The sequence below is a fragment of the Electrophorus electricus genome, unplaced genomic scaffold (genome assembly GCF_041902795.1).
Source record: "Electrophorus electricus isolate QZ-2024a unplaced genomic scaffold, ASM4190279v1 Scaffold243, whole genome shotgun sequence".
Classification (NCBI taxonomy): domain Eukaryota; kingdom Metazoa; phylum Chordata; class Actinopteri; order Gymnotiformes; family Gymnotidae; genus Electrophorus; species Electrophorus electricus.
In genome coordinates, this window is record NW_027658523.1 from 32,501 (window position 1) to 40,000 (window position 7,500).

The 7,500-nt window shown below is 60.1% G+C and overlaps 2 non-coding genes across 2 annotated transcripts; both read left to right on the forward strand.

The window, feature by feature from the left end:
• The first annotated feature begins 4,174 nt into the window (after positions 1-4,174).
• LOC145655366 (18S ribosomal RNA) lies at positions 4,175-6,013 on the forward strand. Its single transcript, XR_014121500.1, has one exon. It is a non-coding gene; the product is annotated as an 18S ribosomal RNA (ribosomal RNA).
• An 882-nt stretch (positions 6,014-6,895) lies between these two features.
• LOC145655371 (5.8S ribosomal RNA) lies at positions 6,896-7,049 on the forward strand. Its single transcript, XR_014121504.1, has one exon. It is a non-coding gene; the product is annotated as a 5.8S ribosomal RNA (ribosomal RNA).
• The last annotated feature ends 451 nt before the right edge of the window (positions 7,050-7,500 follow it).

A 7,500-nucleotide genomic window follows, 5' to 3' on the forward strand; every position in this document is an offset into this window, starting at 1 on the left:
TTTAAAGGTACAAAGTGAATGAAGTGTGCCCAGGCCCAGAGCCAGGCCTGGGCAGCAGGGGGCGCTCCTGGCCATGCCCAGCGAGTTTCGTGCGAATCGGACCTGGTCCGGAAGAGATACGAAGGGAAAACTCATTACTCGTCGGGGTGGCACATCCAGGCTCTCGACCCTCCCAAAGCGTCCGACCAGGGTGCACCCTGCCGGGCATGGTTAGCCGCCAGCCCCCTTCCTGGAGGTCTGGTTGGCACGGGGTTTTGATTTATCGGTTTCATATCTCTGGGCTCCTTGGGAGCAGAAAGTCGGTTGAGGGCCCTTTGGAAAGAGCCGGGGCTGCCGTTTAACGCTGTCCAAGCGGCAGGCGAAGCGCACCCACCGTTTTTACGCTATGATTTTTTAAAACCGCCGGGGCGGCAAACACAGGGCCGGTCGGGTTTGAAGACGAATATCTCTTCGGCCCTTGGGAGGAGAGAAGCAGCGCGGGTCACCTTTGAACGCGCTCGCTGCCAGGAACGTCTGGCGTAAAAGTTTCGTGGGAATCGGACGTTCCTAGGCTGAGAAGCGAGCGCCCGCCCTCGGGCGGTCGGGGGCCCCTTTCTCATTCCCCGTCTGGGCTAAAAATACGAGGTCGGACCCGATGGACTCGGGAGACTGGAGAGTACCAGGGAGACCCTGGAAGCAGGCGACCCGACCCACGCTTCGCTGTCTCCTCGGCCCTCGGGAGTAGAAGCGCGGGGACGGTGGCGTGGGCAGCAGGGGGCGCTCCTGGCCATGCCCAGCGAGTTTCGTGCGAATCGGACCTGGTCCGGAAGAGATACGAAGGGAAAACTCATTACTCGTCGGGGTGGCACATCCAGGCTCTCGACCCTCCCAAAGCGTCCGACCAGGGTGCACCCTGCCGGGCATGGTTAGCCGCCAGCCCCCTTCCTGGAGGTCTGGTTGGCACGGGGTTTTGATTTTTCGGTTTCATATCTCTGGGCTCCTTGGGAGCAGAAAGTCGGTTGAGGGCCCTTTGGAAAGAGCCGGGGCTGCCGTTTAACGCTGTCCAAGCGGCAGGCGAAGCGCACCCACCGTTTTTACGCTATGATTTTTTAAAACCGCCGGGGCGGCAAACACAGGGCCGGTCGGGTTTGAAGACGAATATCTCTTCGGCCCTTGGGAGGAGAGAAGCAGCGCGGGTCACCTTTGAACGCGCTCGCTGCCAGGAACGTCTGGCGTAAAAGTTTCGTGGGAATCGGACGTTCCTAGGCTGAGAAGCGAGCGCCCGCCCTCGGGCGGTCGGGGGCCCCTTTCTCATTCCCCGTCTGGGCTAAAAATACGAGGTCGGACCCGATGGACTCGGGAGACTGGAGAGTACCAGGGAGACCCTGGAAGCAGGCGACCCGACCCACGCTTCGCTGTCTCCTCGGCCCTCGGGAGTAGAAGCGCGGGGACGGTGGCGTGGGCAGCAGGGGGCGCTCCTGGCCATGCCCAGCGAGTTTCGTGCGAATCGGACCTGGTCCGGAAGAGATACGAAGGGAAAACTCATTACTCGTCGGGGTGGCACATCCAGGCTCTCGACCCTCCCAAAGCGTCCGACCAGGGTGCACCCTGCCGGGCATGGTTAGCCGCCAGCCCCCTTCCTGGAGGTCTGGTTGGCACGGGGTTTTGATTTATCGGTTTCATATCTCTGGGCTCCTTGGGAGCAGAAAGTCGGTTGAGGGCCCTTTGGAAAGAGCCGGGGCTGCCGTTTAACGCTGTCCAAGCGGCAGGCGAAGCGCACCCACCGTTTTTACGCTATGATTTTTTAAAACCGCCGGGGCGGCAAACACAGGGCCGGTCGGGTTTGAAGACGAATATCTCTTCGGCCCTTGGGAGGAGAGAAGCAGCGCGGGTCACCTTTGAACGCGCTCGCTGCCAGGAACGTCTGGCGTAAAAGTTTCGTGGGAATCGGACGTTCCTAGGCTGAGAAGCGAGCGCCCGCCCTCGGGCGGTCGGGGGCCCCTTTCTCATTCCCCGTCTGGGCTAAAAATACGAGGTCGGACCCGATGGACTCGGGAGACTGGAGAGTACCAGGGAGACCCTGGAAGCAGGCGACCCGACCCACGCTTCGCTGTCTCCTCGGCCCTCGGGAGTAGAAGCGCGGGGACGGTGGCGTGGGCAGCAGGGGGCGCTCCTGGCCATGCCCAGCGAGTTTCGTGCGAATCGGACCTGGTCCGGAAGAGATACGAAGGGAAAACTCATTACTCGTCGGGGTGGCACATCCAGGCTCTCGACCCTCCCAAAGTGTCCGACCAGGGTGCACCCTGCCGGGCTAAGAGAACAGCCAGGTGAACCCTGGAGGTTCCGAACTCCAGACCCCTGGACCCGACGGCTCAGTCCGCCTCAGGTGCACTACAGAGGTCCTCGGGCTGTCCCTGAGTGCATTAAAACGGAAATCAGAATTACTCCCCCGGGTGGCACTTCCAGGCTCTCGACCCTCCCAAAGTGTCCGACCAGGGTGCACCCTGCTGGGCATGGTTAGCCGCCAGCCCCCTTCCTGGAGGTCTGGTTGGCACGGGGTTTTGCAAATAGGTCCCGTCGGGTATATGGGAGAGCAAAGAGAATCAATGGGGTCCAAGCACTAAATTCATCCAGTGGCGTTCTCTGGAAGCCCAAGGGGAGTCCGAGGGGTGTTCGGCCGGCAAGGGGAGCTCTCCCTCGGACACATGATCAAACGCCTGTCCCCTACCGGAAAGTGGTGTGCTCTGGATGCCCCCCCCCCCCCCCATCCCCCGAGGGGGGTGCTTATCCCGCGAGGGGAGCCCTCCTCGGGTTAAGTGAACCATCATGCCGATTCCCCTATGGAAGTGGGCACATCCAGGCACACAGTCTGCTTTGCTCTCCCCGACCCGAGTGCGTCTGTTGGGCTGAGTGTACGCCCAGGCAACTGGATCCAATGGCTCAGTCCGCCGCAGCGTGCTTCGACGATGGGTCGTACAGCCATGCCACCAGGGTGGGCGTGTTTGTAAATGTACCAGTGGATTCTCGTCGGCCTGCCACATCCATGGTATCGACCCACCAGGCCTGTCCGACCAGGGGTTGACCCTGGACGGGCACGGTCTGTGGTTTGGCCCTTGTCCTAGATGAAATCGGGCACGGGGTTTTCTGGCCAGGTACCATCGGGTTACTGGGAGAGCGGCTTCGGTCTCCAGGTGAGACCAATGGTGAAGCAGCACGAGGCAATGGAGAGCATGCAAAGCGATGGGGAAGCCATGCACGGCAATGGCCACGAAAAAAAAAAAAAAATCACCACGGAAGGAACGTGAAGAACAAGGAGGAGTGTAGTGACACTGCCCAAAGCTGCCCGGTGTTGCAGGGGTCTATTGGTGTGTTGCTTCCTTGTTTGGTAGAGTGGAGTACCAGACCCGCCAGGGGTAGGCAAACCATTCCCCCTACGGTAAGTGAGGAGCCAGCCATTTGACGAGCGGGTGTCCACGTGTACGGGTGCGAGCGCTATCCCCCCACACGGGGTTAGGCCACGGCCTTAGGTGGACGTCTGCCGACCAGCCCCGGCTGATCCAGAACTTCTGATGTGGAGAGCGGTTTTGACAGATCCTCCCTGGTTCTAGCGGGTCAAGCCTCTGATGGGGGGTGGGGGTTATTTGTAACCCATCCCAGAACTCTCTGGGGGAGACTCAGACGGCCAGTCTGTCTACTCAGTTGTCCTATACTGGTGTCTGTGGTTTGGGAGGAAGGGAGTGCCCTGCTTTGTTGGCCTCCTCTTCAAACCTACCTGGGCCCACGAATCACTCTTCTTGGTTACATCACGAAACGTAGGTTGAGCGAGGCTAGGGGGGAGGGAATTCGACGAGGTCTTTCCCTTGTCCCCCCACCAGCGGCCCACGAAAATCAAAACGGCGTGAAGAGAGGGAACGCCGAAAGCACCTGGAGTCGGCCGTCCGCACCTCCGGAGGAGGTGGACGGGGTACGGTGCGGGCATGACCGGATGGGACAGCTTTGCATCAAGGTGAGAGGTCGGCGTCCGAAGGCCAGAGGGCGGTGCGCGAGCACGTTTACACTGGCCGCGGAAGCTGTCCTGGGTAGCCCTGTATGGCGTCTGGACCTGACGGCGCACGCACTTACAACCCGCTGCTTCCTAGCCCCCGGAAGGGGAGGCGGATGTCACTCGTGGTTCATCCCAGACCACGGTGCAAACTACCTGGTTGATCCTGCCAGTAACATATGCTTGTCTCAAAGATTAAGCCATGCAGGTCTAAGTGCACACGGCCGGTACAGTGAAACTGCGAATGGCTCATTAAATCAGTTATGGTTCCTTTGATCGCTCCACACGTTACTCGGATAACTGTGGTAATTCTAGAGCTAATACATGCAAACGAGCGCTGACCCTTCGGGGGATGCGTGCATTTATCAGACCCAAAACCCATCCGGGGGGCTCGGGCCCCCCGGCCGCTTTGGTGACTCTAGATAACCTCGGGCCGATCGCGCGCCCTCCGCGGCGGCGACGTCTCATTCGAATGTCTGCCCTATCAACTTTCGATGGTACCATAGTCGGCTACCATGGTGACCACGGGTAACGGGGAATCAGGGTTCGATTCCGGAGAGGGAGCCTGAGAAACGGCTACCACATCCAAGGAAGGCAGCAGGCGCGCAAATTACCCATTCCCGACACGGGGAGGTAGTGACGAAAAATAACGATACAGGTCTCTTTCGAGGCCCTGTAATCGGAATGAGCGTATCCTAAACCCATGGGTGAGGACCCATTGGAGGGCAAGTCTGGTGCCAGCAGCCGCGGTAATTCCAGCTCCAATAGCGTATATTAAAGTTGCTGCAGTTAAAAAGCTCGTAGTTGGATGTCGGGAGTGGGCTGGCGGTCCGCCGCGAGGCGTGCCACCGCCTGTCTCAGACCCTGTCTCCCGGTGCCCCCCGGATGCCCTTGGCTGGGTGTCCGGACGGGGCTCGGAGCGTTTACTTTGAAAAAATTAGAGTGTTCAAAGCGGGCCCGCTTCTCGCCTGAATACCTGAGCTAGGAATAATGGAATAGGACTCCGGTTCTATTTTGTGGGTTTCCTGAACCAGGGCCATGATTAAGAGGGACGGCCGGGGGCATTCGTATTGCGCCGCTAGAGGTGAAATTCTTGGACCGGCGCAAGACGGACGAAAGCGAAAGCATTTGCCAAGAATGTTTTCATTAATCAAGAACGAAAGTCGGAGGTTCGAAGACGATCAGATACCGTCGTAGTTCCGACCGTAAACTATGCCGACCCGCGATCCGGCGGCGTTATTCCCATGACCCGCCGGGCAGCGTGAGGGAAACCACGAGTCTGTGGGTTCCGGGGGGAGTATGGTTGCAAAGCTGAAACTTAAAGGAATTGACGGAAGGGCACCACCAGGAGTGGAGCCTGCGGCTTAATTTGACTCAACACGGGAAACCTCACCCGGCCCGGACACGGAAAGGATTGACAGATTGATAGCTCTTTCTCGATTCTGTGGGTGGTGGTGCATGGCCGTTCTTAGTTGGTGGAGCGATTTGTCTGGTTAATTCCGATAACGAACGAGACTCCGGCATGCTAAATAGTTACGCGGCCCTCCGCGGTCGGCGTCAAACTTCTTAGAGGGACAAGTGGCGTTCAGCCACGCGAGATGGAGCAATAACAGGTCTGTGATGCCCTTAGATGTCCGGGGCTGCACGCGCGCCACAATGGTTGGATCAGCGTGTGCCTACCCTACACCGAGAGGTGCGGGTAATCCGCTGAACCCCATTCGTGATGGGGACTGGGGATTGCAATTATTCCCCATGAACGAGGAATTCCCAGTAAGCGCGGGTCATAAGCTCGCGTTGATTAAGTCCCTGCCCTTTGTACACACCGCCCGTCGCTACTACCGATCGGATGGTTTAGTGAGGTCCTCGGATCGGCCCCGCCGGGGCTCCTCGCGGGCCTTGGCGGAGCGCCGAGAAGTCGATCAAACTTGACTATCTAGAGGAAGTAAAAGTCGTAACAAGGTTTTCGTAGGTGAACCTGCGAAAGGATCATTAACGGGTAACGCTGTCCGGCGTGCCTCCTCTCCCGACCCCCTCGACTTCGCCGTCCCCCCGCGTCGGGGCCCAGGGTCGAAAGGGTCTTCGGGGTTGCTGTTACACGTGGTCGCTTGCAGGTCAGGCTGGACAGAAGGCATAAAGGAGGAGCCTAGTCCCTCCCACCCCTTCCTCGTCCTCCGCCTCTTCCTCCGCGTCGTCCTTCAGCACCCCCCCCCCGCAGGCCCCGGTATTCTCTGGGTTCCAGCGCGAGAGACGCGTCGTTCAAAAAACTCGGCGTCCCCGCTCGTCGGGCGAAGGCCGGTTTCCCCTCACCTTGCCGGCAGGAGAAGCGCCTGCGAGTCGAGCGGGTCGTACGGGTCCGTCCCGCGCCCTCCCTCTCGCTCGCACGGCCGCTGCCTCCGTCCACCGCGAGGGGTTTTCCTATTTTGTTGTCCTTGTCATTCATCCCCGTCCCCTTGCTCGCTGACGAGCGGACTTTCCGGGGGGGGTTGCGAGCGCTGCTCCTCGTGGGGCAGGCCATGGCCCTTCCTGTGTTCGTCCGCCCACCGGCGTCCTGGGGCGTGGTGGTGGTGGGTGGCGCAGCCGGTTCCCCTGCTTCTCTCTCTCAGAAAGGAGTCTCAGGGGGACCCCCGGCAGGTACCTAGGGCTTGGCCCACGCTACGTGAGTTCCACCCCTTTCGAGGGGTCGGACGGGGCGGGCGCGGAGGGCCGCGGTTCAAAGACTGACTCGTCTGCCACGTGGGGCGTGTGGGCAAAGCGCAACCCCGCGCCCGTTTCAACACTCGCAGACGGGGGCGCCTGACCGGTTGGTGAAACCTTTTAAACCTGTCTTTGTAGTCGTGGTGAAAGACCTAAACTGAGCCTGAAATAAAAGAGTACAACTCTTAGCGGTGGATCACTTGGCTCGTGCGTCGATGAAGAACGCAGCCAGCTGCGAGAACTAATGTGAATTGCAGGACACATTGATCATCGACATTTCGAACGCACATTGCGGCCCCGGGTCCATCCCGGGGCTACGCCTGTCTGAGGGTCGCTATTCCTATCTGTCGGACCTGCCTTCTCAGGCGGGACCGCGGTTGGAGGTTCGTAGGTGGGGGGGTGCCCCCTGGCCTCCGTCTTCCTAAAAGCAGACGGTTCCCGGTCGCTGTCTCGGTGAGATCCGGTCGGTGGGTTCGCTGCGGTTGAGTGCCCGTTCTCCGTGCACAAGCTTCTCCTCCCCCGCTTCGGTTCGTTTCGGTTCGTTTCGGCTCCGCTCCTGGCCTGGCCAGGAACGTGGTCCCCTGCGCCCGAGAAAGAAGCGAGCGTGGCTGCCGGTGGGTTCTCTCCGCTTTGGCTGCCCACGTTTTCGCTTCTTTTCTCACCCCCTGCGCAGGCGGATCACGGAAAGGTGTCTGTTCTGTTCCGTTACGTGCGCGAGCGGAGGGAGGTTGTTGTTACATGCGTTCCCCCCCCCCCTCCCCCGGTGGGGGGGGTGGGGGGGGTCG